Raw genomic sequence first — 14,879 nt, 5'->3', positions numbered from 1 at the left:
AGCACTGACCTTCCCACAGCGCCCTCTCACTCAGCGCTGACCCTCTCACAGCACCCGCTCCCTCAGCACTGACCCTCCCTCAGCACCAACTCCCTCAGCACTGACCCTCCCTCAGCACTGACCCTCCCTCAGCACTGACCCTCCCACAGCACCCGCTCCCACAGCACCCGCTCCCTCAGCACTGACCCTCCCTCAGCACCCACTCCCTCAGCACTGACCCTCCCACAGCACCCACTCCCTCAGCCCTGACCCTCCCACAGCAACCACTACCTCAGCGCTGACCCTCCCACAGCGCCCGTTCCCTCAGCACTGACCCTCCCACAGCACCCACTCCCTCAGCCCTGACCCTCCCACAGCACCCACTCCCTCGGCACTGACCCTCTCACAGCGCCCACTCCCTCAGCACTGACCCTCCCACATCACCCCCTCCCTCAGCACTGACCCTCCCACAGCACCCACTCCCTCAGCACTGACCCTCCCACAGCACGCTCCCTCAGCGCTGACCCTCCTACAGCACCCGCTCTCTCAGCACGGACCCTCCCACAGCACCCACTCCCTCAGCACTGACCCTCCCTCAGCACTGACACTCACTCAGCCCCTACTCCCTCAGCGCCCACTCCCTCAGCACCCACTCCCTCAGCACTGACTCTCCCACAGCGTCCCCCTTCATCAGCACTGACCGTCCCTCAACACTGACCCTCCCGCAGCACTGACCCTCCCACACCGCCCGCACCCTCAGCACTGACCCTCCCTCAGCACCCACTCCCTCAGCGCTGACCCTCCCACAGCACCCACTCCCTCAGCACCCACCCACCCTCAGCGCCCGCTCCCTCAGCTCTGTCCCTCCCACTGCAACGACTCCCTCAACACTGACCCTCCCACAGCGCCCACTCCCTAAGCACTGACCCTCCGACAGCGCACACTCCCTCAGCGCTGGCCCTTCCACAGCGTCCACTCCCTAAGCACTGACCCTCCCTCAGCGCCCTCTCCCTCAGCGCCGACCCTCCCACAGCGTCCACTCCCTAAGCACTGACCCTCCCAAAGCGCCCACTCCCTCAGCACTGACTCTTCCACAGCGCCCACTCCCTCAGCACTGACCCTCCCACAGCACCCACTCCCTCAGCACTGACCCTCCCAAAGTGCCCACTCCTTCAGCGCTGACCCTCCCACATCGTCCCCCTTCCTCAGCACTGACCGTCCCTCAGCACTGACCCTCGCACACCGCCCGCTCCCTCAGCACTGACCCTCCCTCAGCACCCACTCCCTCAGCGCTGACCCTCCCATAGCGTCCCCCTTCCTCAGCACTGACCGTCCCTCAGCATTGACCCTCCCTCCGCACTGACCCTTCCACACCACCCGCTCCCTCAGCACTGACCCTCCCTCAGCACCCACTCCCTCAGCACTGACCCTCCCACAGCACCCACTCCCTCAGCACTGACCCTTCCACAGCACACGCTCCCTCAGCGCTGACCCTCTCAAAGCGTCCGCTCCCTCAGCACTGACCCTCCCACAGCCCCCACCCCTTCAGCACGGACCATCCCACAGCACCCACTCCCTCAGCACTGACCTTCCCACAGCGCCCTCTCACTCAGCGCTGACCCTCTCACAGCACCCGCTCCCTCAGCACTGACCCTCCCACCGCGCCCACTCCCTCAGCACTGACCTTCCCACAGCGCCCACTCCCTCAGCACTGACCCTCCCACAGCACCCACTCCCTCAGCACTGACCCTCCCACAGCACACGCTCCCTCAGCGCTGACCCTCTCAAAGCGTCCGCTCCTTCAGCACTGACCCTCCCACAGCACCCACTCCCTCAGAGCTGACCCTCCCACAGCATCCACTCCCTCAGCGCTGACCCTCTCACAGCACCCGCTCCCTCAGCACTGACCCTCCCACAGCCCCCACCCCTTCAGCACGGACCATCCCACAGCACCCACTCCCTCAGCACTGACCCTGCCTCAGCGCCCACTCCCTCAGCACTGACCCTCCCTCAGCGCCCGCTTCCTCAGCACTGACCCTCCCACAGCATCCGCTCCCTCAGCACTGACCCTCTCACAGCACCCGCTCCCTCAGCACTGACTCTTCCACAGCGCCCGCTCCCTCAGCACTGACACTCCCACAGCACCCACTCCCTAAGCACTGAACCTCCATCAGCACTGACCCTCTTTCAGCCCCTACTCCCTCAGCGCCCACTCCCTCAGCGCCCACTCCCTCAGCACCCGCTCCCTCAGCACTGACCCTCCCTCAGCGCCCACTCCCTCAGCACTGACCCTCCCTCAGCGCCCGCTTCCTCAGCACTGACCCTCCCACAGCATCCGCTCCCTCAGCACTGACCCTCATACAGCACCCACTCCCTCAGCACTGACCCTCCCTCAGCACACACTCCCTCAGCGCTGACCCTCCCACATCGTCCCCCTTCCTCAGCACTGACCGTCCCTCAGCACTGACCCTCCATCAGCACCCGCTCCCTCAGCACTGACCCTCCCTCAGCACCCACTCCCTCAGCGCTGACCCTCCCACAGCACCCACTCGCTCAGTAGTGACCGTCCCACAGCACCCACTCCCTCAGCACTGACCCTCCCACAGCACCCACTCCGTCAGCTCTGACACTCCCTCAGTGCCCACTCCCTCAGCACTGCCCCTCCCACAGCACCCACTCCCTCAGCACTGACCCTCCCACAGCACCCACTCCCTCAGCACTGACCCTCCCACAGCGCCCACTCCCTCAGCACTGACCCTCCCACAGCACCCACTCCCTCAGCACTGACCCTCCCACAGCACACGCTCCCTCAGCACTGACCCTCTCAAAGCGTCCGCTCCCTCAGCACTGACCCTCCCACAGCGCCCACTCCCTCAGCACTGACCCTCCCACAGCACCCACTCCCTCAGCACTGACCCTCCCACAGCACACGCTCCCTCAGCACTGACCCTCTCAAAGCGTCCGCTCCCTCAGCACTGACACTCCCACAGCACCCACTCCCTAAGCACTGAACCTCCATCAGCACTGACCCTCTTTCAGCCCCTACTCCCTCAGCGCCCACTCCCTCAGCGCCCACTCCCTCAGCACCCGCTCCCTCAGCACTGACCCTCCCTCAGTGCCCACTCCCTCAGCACTGACCCTCCCTCAGCGCCCGCTTCCTCAGCACTGACCCTCCCACAGCACCCACTCCCTCAGCACTGACCCTCCCTCAGCACACACTCCCTCAGCGCTGACCCTCCCACATCGTCCCCCTTCCTCAGCACTGACCGTCCCTCAGCACTGACCCTCCCTCAGCACCCACTCCCTCAGCGCTGACCCTCCCACAGCACCCACTCGCTCAGTACTGACCGTCTCACAGCACCCACTCCCTCAGCACTGACCCTCCCACAGTGCCCACTCCCTCAGCGCTGACCCTCCCACAGCACCCACTCCGTCAGCTCTGACACTCCCTCAGTGCCCACTCCCTCAGCACTGACCCCCACACAGCGCCCGCTCCCTCAGCACTAAACCTCCCACAGCGACCACTCCCTCAGCACTGACCCTCCCACAGCAACCACTCCCTCAGCACTGACCCTCCCACTGCACCCACCCCCTCAACACTGACCCTCCCACAGCGCCCGCTCCCTCAGCACTGACCATCCCACTGCACCCACCCCCTCAACACTGACCCTCCCACAGCGCCCACTCCCCCAGCACTGACCCTCCCTCAGCACTGACCCTCCCTCAGCACCCACTCCCGCAGCACTGACCCTCCCACAGCCCCAACTCCCTCAACACTGACCCTCCCACAGCGCCCGCTCCCTCAGCACTGACCCTCCCACTGCACCCACCCCCTCAACACTGACCCTCCCACAGCGCCCACTCCCTCAGCACTGACCCTCCCACTGCACCCACCCCCTCAACACTGACCCTCCCACAGCGCCCACTCCCTCAGCACTGACCCTCCCTCAGCACTGAACCTCCCACAGCACACACTCCCTCAGCACTGACCCTCCCACAGCACCCACTCCCTCAGCACTGACACTCCCACAGCACCCACACCGTCAGCACTGACCCTCCCACAGCACCCACTCCCTCAGCTCTGACACTCCCACTGCACCCACTCCCTCAGCACTGACCCTCCCACAGCGCCCACTCCCTCAGCACTGACCCTCCCTCAGCACTGACCCTTCCACAGCACACACTCCCTAAGCACTGACCCCCCGACAGCGCCCACTCCCTCAGCGCTGACCCTCCCACAGCACCCACTCCCTCAGCACTGACCCTCCCACAGCACCCACTCCCTCAGCACTGACCCTCCCTCAGCACTGACCCTTCCACAGCACACACTCCCTAAGCACTGACCCCCCGACAGCGCCCACTCCCTCAGCACTGACCCTCCCACAGCACCCACTCCCTCAGCACTGACCCTCCCACAGCACACGCTCCCTCAGCGCTGACCCTCTCAAAGCGTCCGCTCCCTCAGCACTGACCCTCCCACAGCGCCCGCTCCCTCAGCACTGAACCTCCATCAGCACTGACCCTCTTTCAGCCCCTACTCCCTCAGCGCCCACTCCCTCAGCGCCCACTCCCTCAGCACCCGCTCCCTCAGCACTGACCCTCCCTCAGCGCCCACTCCCTCAGCACTGACCCTCCCTCAGCGCCCACTCCCTCAGCACTGACCCTCCCTCAGTGCCCGCTTCCTCAGCACTGACCCTCCCACAGCATCCGCTCCCTCAGCACTGACCCTCATACAGCACCCACTCCCTAAGCACTGAACCTCCATCAGCACTGACCCTCTTTCAGCCCCTACTCCCTCAGCGCCCACTCCCTCAGCGCCCACTCCCTCAGCACCCACTCCCTCAGCACTGACCCTCCCTCAGCACACACTCCCTCAGCGCTGACCCTCCCACATCGTCCCCGTTCCTCAGCACTGACCGTCCCTCAGCACTGACCCTCCATCAGCACCCGCTCCCTCAGCACTGACCCTCCCTCAGCACCCACTCCCTCAGCGCTGACCCTCCCACAGCACCCACTCGCTCAGTAGTGACCTTCCCACAGCACCCACTCCCTCAGCACTGACCCTCCCACAGCACCCACTCCGTCAGCTCTGACACTCCCTCAGTGCCCACTCCCTCAGCACTGACCCCCACACAGCGCCCGCTCCCTCAGCACTAAACCTCCCACAGCGACCACTCCCTCAGCACTGACCCTCCCACAGCACCCACTCCCTCAGCACGGACCCTCCCACTGCACCCACGCCCTCAGCACTGACTCTCCCACAGCACCCGCTCCCTCAGCACTGACCCTCCCACTGCACCCACCCCCTCAACACTGACCCTCCCACAGCGCCCGCTCCCTCAGCACTGACCCTCCCACTGCACCCACCCCCTCAACACTGACCCTCCCACAGCGCCCACTCCCCCAGCACTGACCCTCCCTCAGCACTGACCCACCCTCAGCACCCACTCCCGCAGCACTGACCCTCCCACAGCGCCCGCTCCCTCAGCACTGACCCTCCCACTGCACCCACCCCCTCAACACTGACCCTCCCACAGCACCCACTCCCTCAGCACTGACCCTCCCACTGCACCCACCCCCTCAACACTGACCCTCCCACGGCGCCCACTCCCTCAGCACTGACCCTCCCTCAGCGCTGAACCTCCCACAGCACGCACTCCCTCAGCACTGACCCTCCCACAGCACCCACTCCCTCAGCACTGACCCTCCCAGAGCACCCACTCCCTCAGCACTGACACTCCCACAGCACCCACACCGTCAGCACTGACCCTCCCACAGCGCCCGCTCCCTCAGCACTGACCCTCCCAGAGCACCCACTCCCTCAGCACTGACCCTCCCACTGCAGCCACCCCCTCAACACTGACCCTCCCACAGCACCCACTCCCTCAGCACTGACCCTCCCTCAGCGCCCTCTCCCTCAGCACTGACCCTCCTACAGCGCCCACTCCCTCAGCACTGACCCTCCCACAGCGCCCACTCCCTCAGCACTGACCCTCCCACAGCACACACTCCCTCAGCACTGACCCTCCCACTGCACCCACCCCTTCAACACTGACCCTCCCTCAGTGCCCACTCCCTCAACACTGACCGTCCCACCGCACACACTCCCTCAGCACTGACCCTTCCACAGCACCCACTCCCTCAGCGCTGACGCTCCCATAGCACCCACTCCCTCAGCGCTGACGCTCCCATAGCACCCACTCCCTCAGCAGTGACCATCCCTCAGCGCCCTCTCCCTCAGCAGTGACCCTCCTACAGCGCCCACTCCCTCAGCACTGACCCACCCGCAGCACCCACTCCGTCAGCACTGACCCTCCGTCAGCACTGACCCTCATTCAGCCCCTACTCCCTCAGCGCCCACTCCCACAGCGCCCAATCCCTCAGCACTGACCCTCCATCAGCACCCGCTCCCTCAGCACTGACCCTCCCTCAGCACCGACTCCCTCAGCGCTGACCCTCCCACAACACCCACTCGCTCAGCACTGACCGTCCCACAGCACCCGCGCCTTCAGCACTGTCCCTCCCACCGAGCCCACTCCCTCAGCAGTGACCCTCCCTCAGCGCTGAACCTCCCACAGCACCCGCTCCCTCAACACTGACCCTCCCTCAACAACCGCTCCCTCAGCACTGACCCTCCCACAGCACCCGCTCCCTCAGCATTGACCCTCACACAGCACCCACTACCTCAGCACTGACCCTCCCACAGCGCCCCTCCCTCAGCACTGACCCATCCACAGCACACGCTCCCTCAGCACTGACCCTCCCACAGCACCCACTCCCTCAGCACTGACCCTCCCACAGCACCCGCTCCCTCAGCAGTGACCCTCCCACAGCCCCCACTCCCTCAGCACTGACCCTCCCACAGCACACGCTCCCTCAGCACCAACCCTCACACAGCACCTACTCCCTCAGAACGGACCCTCCCTCAGCACTGACCCTCCCACAGCACCCACTCCCTCAGCACTGACGCTCCCTCAGCACTGACCCTCCCACAGCGCCCACTCCCTCAGCACTGACCCTCCCACAGCACCCTCTCCCTCAGCATTGACCCTCCCACAGCACCCACTCCCTCAGCACTGACCCTCCCTCAGCACCCACTCCCTCAGCACTGACCCTCCCACAGCACCCTCTCCCTCAGCATTGACCCTCCCACAGCACCCACTCCCTCAGCACTGACCCTCCCACAGCGCCCACTCCCTCAGCACTGACCCTCCCACAGCGCCCACTCCCTCAGCTCTGACACTCCCTTAGTGCCCACTCCCTCAGCACTGACCCTTCCACAGCACCCACTCCCTCAGCACTGACCCTCCCACAGCACCCGCTCCCTCAGCGCTGACCCTCCCACATCGTCCCCCTTCCTCAGCACTGACCGTCCCTCAGCACTGACCCTCCATCAGCACCCGCTCCCTCAGCACTGACCCTCCCTCAGCACTGACCATTCCACAGCACCCGCTCCCTCAGCACTGACCCTCCCACAGCGCCCACTCCCTCAGCACTGACCCTCCCACAGCACCCTCTCCCTCAGCATTGACCCTCCCACAGCACCCACTCCCTCAGCACTGACCCTCCCACAGCGCCCACTCCCTCAGCACTGACCCTCCCACAGCGCGCACTCCCTCAGCACTGACCCTCCCACAGCGCCCACTCCCTCAGCAGTGACCCTCCCACACCACCCGCTCCCTCAACACTGAACCTCCCACAGCACCCGCTCCCTCAGCACTGACCCTCCCACAGCACCCACTCCCTCAGCACTGACCCTCCCACAGCACCCACTCCCTCAGACGGACACTCCCACAGCACCCACTCCCTCAGCACCGACCCTCCCACAGCGCCCACTCCCTCAGCACTGACCCTCCCACAGCACCCTCTCCCTCAGCATTGACCCTCCCACAGCACCCACTCCCTCAGCAGTGACCCTCCCACAGTGCCCACTCCCTCAGCGCTGACCCTCCCACAGCACCCACTCCCTCAACACTGAACCTCCCACAGCACCCGTTCCCTCAGCACTGACCGTCCCACTGCACCCACTCCCACAGCACCCACTCCGTCAGCACCCGCTCCCTCAGCACCCGCTCCCAGAGCACCCACTCCGTCAGCACCCACTCCCTCAGCACCTGCTCCCACAGCACCCACTCCCACAGCACCCACTCCCTCAGCACCCGCTCCCAGAGCACCCACTCCCTCAGCACCCACTCCCTCAGCACCCGCTCCCACAGCACCCACTCCCACAGCACCCACTCCCTCAGCACCCGCTCCCTCAGCACCCACTCCCTCAGCACCCGCTCCCTCAGCACCCGCTCCCAGAGCACCCGCTCCCTCAGCACCCGCTCCCTCAGCACCCACTCCCTCAGCACGCGCTCCCTCAGCGCCCGCTCCCTCAGCACCCGCTCCCAGAGCACCCGCTCTGTCAGCACCCGCTCCCTCAGCACACGCTCTGTCAGCACCCACTCCCTCAGCACCCGCTCCCTCAGCACCCGCTCCCTCAGCACCCGCTCCCTCAGCACCCACTCCCAGAGCACCCGCTCCCTCAGCACCCGCTCCCTCAGCACCCACTCCCTCAGCACCCGCTCCCAGAGCACCCACTCCCAGAGCACCCGCTCCCTCAGCACCCGCTCCCTCAGCACCCGCTCCCTCAGCACCCACTCCCTCAGCACCCGCTCCCTCAGCACCCGCTCCCAGAGCACCCGCTCCCTCAGCACCCGCTCCCTCAGCACCCACTCCCTCAGCACGCGCTCCCTCAGCGCCCGCTCCCTCAGCACCCGCTCCCAGAGCACCCGCTCCCTCAGCACCCGCTCCCTCAGCACCCACTCCCTCAGCACGCGCTCCCTCAGCGCCCGCTCCCTCAGCACACGCTCTGTCAGCACCCACTCCCTCAGCACCCGCTCCCTCAGCACCCGCTCCCTCAGCACCCGCTCCCACAGCACCCGCTCCCTCAGCACCCACTCCCACAGCACCCGCTCTGTCAGCACCCACTCCCTCAGCACCCGCTCCCTCAGCACCCGCTCCCACAGCACCCGCTCTGTCAGCACCCACTCCCTCAGCGCCCACTCCCACAGCACCCACTCCCACAGCACCCGCTCTGTCAGCACCCGCTCCCACAGCACCCGCTCTGTCAGCACCCGCTCCCTCAGCACCCACTCCCTCAGCACCCGCTCCCAGAGCACCCGCTCTGTCAGCACCCGCTCCCACAGCACCCGCTCCCTCAGCACCCGCTCCCTCAGCACACGCTCCCACAGCACCCGCTCCCTCAGCACCCGCTCCCTCAGCACCTGCTCCCTCAGCACCCACTCCGTCAGCACCCGCTCCCTCAGCACCCGCTCCCTCAGCACCCGCTCTGTCAGCACCCGCTCCCACAGCACCCGCTCCCAGAGCACCCGCTCTGTCAGCACCCGCTCCCACAGCACCCGCTCCCACAGCACCCGCTCCCTCAGCATCCACTCCCTCAGCACCCGCTCCCACAGCACCCGCTCCCTCAGCACCCGCTCCCTCAGCACCCGCTCCCTCAGCACCCGCTCTGTCAGCACCCGCTCCCACAGCACCCACTCCCTCAGCACCCGCTCCCTCAGCACCCGCTCTGTCAGCACCCGCTCCCTCAGCACCCGCTCCCTCAGCACCCGCTCTGTCAGCACCCGCTCCCTCAGCAACCCCTCCCTCAGCACCCGCTCCCTCAGCACCCGCTCTGTCAGCACCCGCTCCCTGAGCGCCTGCTCCCTCAGCACCCGCTCCCTCAGCACCCACTCCCTCAGCACCCGTTCCCTCAGCACCCGCTCCCTCAGCACCCGCTCCCTCAGCACCCGGTCCCTCAGCACCCACTCCCTCAGCACCCGCTCCCTCAGCACTGACCCTCCCTCAGCACTGACCCTCCCACAGCACCCGCTCCCTCAGCACCCGGTCCCTCAGCACCCACTCCCTCAGCACTGACCCTCCCGCAGCACTGACCCTCCCTCAGCACTGACCCTCCCACAGCACCCGCTCCCACAGCACCCGCTCCCTCAGCACTGACCCTCCCTCAGCACCCACCCCCTCAGCACTGACCCTCCCACAGCACCCACTCCCTCAGCCCTGACCCTCCCACAGCAACCACTACCTCAGCGCTGACCCTCCCACAGCGCCCGTTCCCTCAGCACTGACCCTCCCACAGAACCCACTCCCTCAGCCCTGACCCTCCCACAGCACCCACTCCCTCGGCACTGACCCTCTCACAGCGCCCACTCCCTCAGCACTGACCCTCCCACATCACCCCCTCCCTCAGCACTGACCCTCCCACAGCACCCACTCCCTCAGCACTGACCCTCCCACAGCACGCTCCCTCAGCGCTGACCCTCCTACAGCACCCGCTCTCTCAGCACGGACCCTCCCACAGCACCCACTCCCTCAGCACTGACCCTCCCTCAGCACTGACACTCACTCAGCCCCTACTCCCTCAGCGCCCACTCCCTCAGCACCCACTCCCTCAGCACTGACTCTCCCACAGCGTCCCCCTTCATCAGCACTGACCGTCCCTCAACACTGACCCTCCCGCAGCACTGACCCTCCCACACCGCCCGCACCCTCAGCACTGACCCTCCTCAGCACCCACTCCCTCAGCGCTGACCCTCCCACAGCACCCACTCCCTCAGCACCCACCCTCCCTCAGCGCCCGCTCCCTCAGCTCTGTCCCTCCCACTGCAACGACTCCCTCAACACTGACCCTCCCACAGCGCCCACTCCCTAAGCACTGACTCTCCGACAGCGCACACTCCCTCAGCGCTGACCCTTCCACAGCACCCACTCCCTAAGCACTGACCCTCCCTCAGCGCCCTCTCCCTCAGCACTGACCCTCCTACAGCGTCCACTCCCTAAGCACTGACCCTCCCTCAGCGCCCTCTCCCTCAGCGCCGACCCTCCCACAGCGTCCACTCCCTAAGCACTGACCCTCCCAAAGCGCCCACTCCCTCAGCACTGACTCTTCCACAGCGCCCACTCCCTCAGCACTGACCCTCCCACAGCGTCCACTCCCTAAGCACTGACCCTCCTACAGCGTCCACTCCCTCAGCACTGACCCTCCCAAAGTGCCCACTCCTTCAGCGCTGACCCTCCCACATCGTCCCCCTTCCTCAGCACTGACCGTCCCTCAGCACTGACCCTCGCACACCGCCCGCTCCCTCAGCACTGACCCTCCCTCAGCACCCACTCCCTCAGCGCTGACCCTCCCACAGCGTCCCCCTTCCTCAGCACTGACCGTCCCTCAGCATTGACCCTCCCTCCGCACTGACCCTTCCACACCACCCGCTCCCTCAGCACTGACCCTCCCTCAGCACCCACTCCCTCAGCACTGACCCTCCCACAGCACCCACTCCCTCAGCACTGACCCTTCCACAGCACACGCTCCCTCAGCGCTGACCCTCTCAAAGCGTCCGCTCCCTCAGCACTGACCCTCCCACAGCCCCCACCCCTTCAGCACGGACCATCCCACAGCACCCACTCCCTCAGCACTGACCTTCCCACAGCGCCCTCTCCCTCAGCGCTGACCCTCTCACAGCACCCGCTCCCTCAGCACTGACCCTCCCACAGCACCCGCTCCCTCAGCACTGACCCTCCCACAGAACCCACTCCCTCAGCACTGACCCTCCCACAGCACACGCTCCCTCAGCGCTGACCCTCTCAAAGCGTCCGCTCCTTCAGCACTGACCCTCCCACAGCACCCACTCCCTCAGCACCCAATCCCACAGCTCTCAATCCCTCAACACTGACCCTCCCTCAGTGCCCACTCCGGCAACACTGACCGTCCCACCGCACACACTCCCTCAGCACTGACCCATCCACAGCACCCACTCCCTCAGCGCTGACGCTCCCACAGCACCCACTCCCTCAGCACTGACCCTCCCACAGCACCCTCTCCCTCAGCATTGACCCTCCCACAGCACCCACTCCCTCAGCACTGACCCTCCCACAGCGCCCACTCCCTCAGCACTGACCCTCCCTCAGCGCCCTCTCCCTCAGCACTGACCCTCCTACAGCGCCCACTCCCTCAGCACTGACCCTCCCACAGCACACACTCCCTCAGCACTGACCCTCCCACTGCACCCACCCCCTCAACACTGACCCTCCCTCAGTGCCCACTCCCTCAACACTGACCGTCCCACCGCACACACTCCCTCAGCACTGACCCTTCCACAGCACCCACTCCCTCAGCGCTGACGCTCCCATAGCACCCACTCCCTCAGCGCTGACGCTCCCATAGCACCCACTCCCTCAGCAGTGACCCTCCCTCAGCGCCCACTCCCTCAGCACTGACCCACCCGCAGCACCCACTCCGTCAGCACTGACCCTCCGAAGCACTGACCCTCATTCAGCCCCTACTCCCTCAGCGCCCACTCCCTCAGCGCCCACTCCCTCAGCACCCGCTCCCTCAGCACTGACCCTCCCTCAGCGCCCACTCCCTCAGCACTGACCCTCCCTCAGCGCCCACTCCCTCAGCACTGACCCTCCCACAGCACACGCTCCCTCAGCACCAACCCTCACACAGCACCAACTCCCTCAGAACGGACCCTCCCTCAGCACTGACCCTCCCACAGCACCCACTCCCTCAGCACTGACGCTCCCTCAGCACTGACCCTCCCACAGCGCCCACTCCCTCAGCACTGACCCTCCCACAGCACCCTCTCCCTCAGCATTGACCCTCCCACAGCGCCCACTCCCTCAGCACTGACCCTCCCACAGCGCCCACTCCCTCAGCTCTGACACTCACTTAGTGCCCACTCCCTCAGCACTGACCCTTCCACAGCACCCACTCCCTCAGCACTGACCCTCCCACAGCACCCGCTCCCTCAGCGCTGACCCTCCCACAGCACCCACTCCCTCAGCACTGACCCATCCACAGCGCCCGCTCCCTCAGCACTGACCCTCCCTCAGCACACACTCCCTCAGCGCTGACCCTCCCACATCGTCCCCCTTCCTCAGCACTGACCGTCCCTCAGCACTGACCCTCCATCAGCACCCGCTCCCTCAGCACTGACCCTCCCTCAGCACCCACTCCCTCAGCGCTGACCCTCCCACAGCACCCGCTCCCTCAGCACTGACCCTCCCTCAACAACCGCTCCCTCAGCACTGACCCTCACACAGCACCCACTACCTCAGCGCTGACCCTCCCACAGCACCCCCTCCCTCAGCACTGACCCATCCACAGCGCCCGCTCCCTCAGCGCTGACCCTCCCACAGCACCCACTCCGTCAGATCTGACACTCCCTCAGTGCCCACTCCCTCAGCACTGACCCTCCCACAGCACCCACTCCCTCAGCACTGACCCTCCCTCAGCACTGACCCTTCCACAGCACCCGCTCCCTCAGCACTGACCCTCCCACAGCGCCCACTCCCTCAGCACTGACCCTCCCACAGCGCGCACTCCCTCAGCACTGACCCTCCCACAGCGCCCACTCCCTCAGCAGTGACCCTCCCACACCACCCGCTCCCTCAACACTGAACCTCCCACAGCACCCGCTCCCTCAGCACTGACCCTCCCACAGCACCCACTCCCTCAGCACTGACCCTCCCACAGCACACACTCCCTCAGCACACACGCTCCCACAGCAACCACTCCCTCAGACGGACACTCCCACAGCACCCACTCCCTCAGCACCGACCCTCCCACAGCGCCACTCCCTCAGCACTGACCCTCCCACAGCACCCTCTCCCTCAGCATTGACCCTCCCACAGCACCCACTCCCTCAGCAGTGACCCTCCCACAGCGCCCACTCCCTCAGCACTGACCCTCCCACAGCACCCACTCCCTCAGCACTGACCCTCCCACAGCGCCCACTCCCTCAGCAGTGACCCTCCCACAGTGCCCACTCCCTCAGCGCTGACCCTCCCACAGCACCCACTCCCTCAACACTGAACCTCCCACAGCACCCGTTCCCTCAGCACTAACCGTCCCACTGCACCCACTCCCTCAGACGGACCCTCCCACAGCACCACTCCCTCAGCACCGACCCTCCCACAGCGCCCACTCCCTCAGCACTGACCCTCCCTCAGCACTGACCCTTCCACAGCACCCGCTCCCTCCGCACTGACCCTCCCACAGCGCCCACTCCTCAGCACTGACCCTCCCACAGCGCGCACTCCCTCAGCACTGACCCTCCCACAGCGCCCACTCCCTCAGCAGTGACCCTCCCACACACCCGCTCCCTCAACACTGAACCTCCCACAGCACCCGCTCCCTCAGCACTGACCCTCCCACAGCACCCACTCCCTCAGCAGTGACCCTCCCACAGCACACACTCCCTCAGCACACACGCTCCCACAGCAACCACTCCCTCAGACGGACACTCCCACAGCACCCACTCCCTCAGCACCGACCCTCCCACAGCGCCCACTCCCTCAGCACTACCCTCCCACAGCACCCTCTCCCTCAGCATTGACCCTCCCACAGCACCCACTCCCTCAGCACTGACCCTCCCACAGCACCCACTCCCTCAGCACTGACCCTCCCACAGCGCCCACTCCCTCAGCAGTGACCCTCCCACAGTGCCCACTCCCTCAGCGCTGACCGTCCCACAGCACCCACTCCCTCAACACTGAACCTCCCACAGCACCCGTTCCCTCAGCACTGACCGTCCCACTGCACCCACTCCCTCAGACGGACCCTCCCACAGCACCCACTCCCTCAGCACCGACCCTCCCACAGCGCCCACTCCCTCAGCACTGACCCTCCCTCAGCACTGACCCTTCCACAGCACCCGCTCCCTCAGCACTGACCCTCCCACAGCACCCACTCCTCAGCACTGACCCGCCCATAGCACCCACTCCCTCAGCACTGACCCTCCCACAGCGCCCGCTCCCTCAGCACTGACCCTCCCAAAGCGTCCGCTCCCTCAGCACTGACCTTCCCACAGCGCCCACTCCCGCAGCGCTGACCCTCC

Source organism: Hemiscyllium ocellatum, unplaced genomic scaffold, assembly GCF_020745735.1.
Source record: "Hemiscyllium ocellatum isolate sHemOce1 unplaced genomic scaffold, sHemOce1.pat.X.cur. scaffold_543_pat_ctg1, whole genome shotgun sequence".
In the NCBI taxonomy this organism is placed as follows: Eukaryota; Metazoa; Chordata; class Chondrichthyes; order Orectolobiformes; family Hemiscylliidae; genus Hemiscyllium; species Hemiscyllium ocellatum.
The sequence above is the reverse complement of the archived record's forward strand: the minus strand, read 5'-3'. Positions refer to the sequence as shown.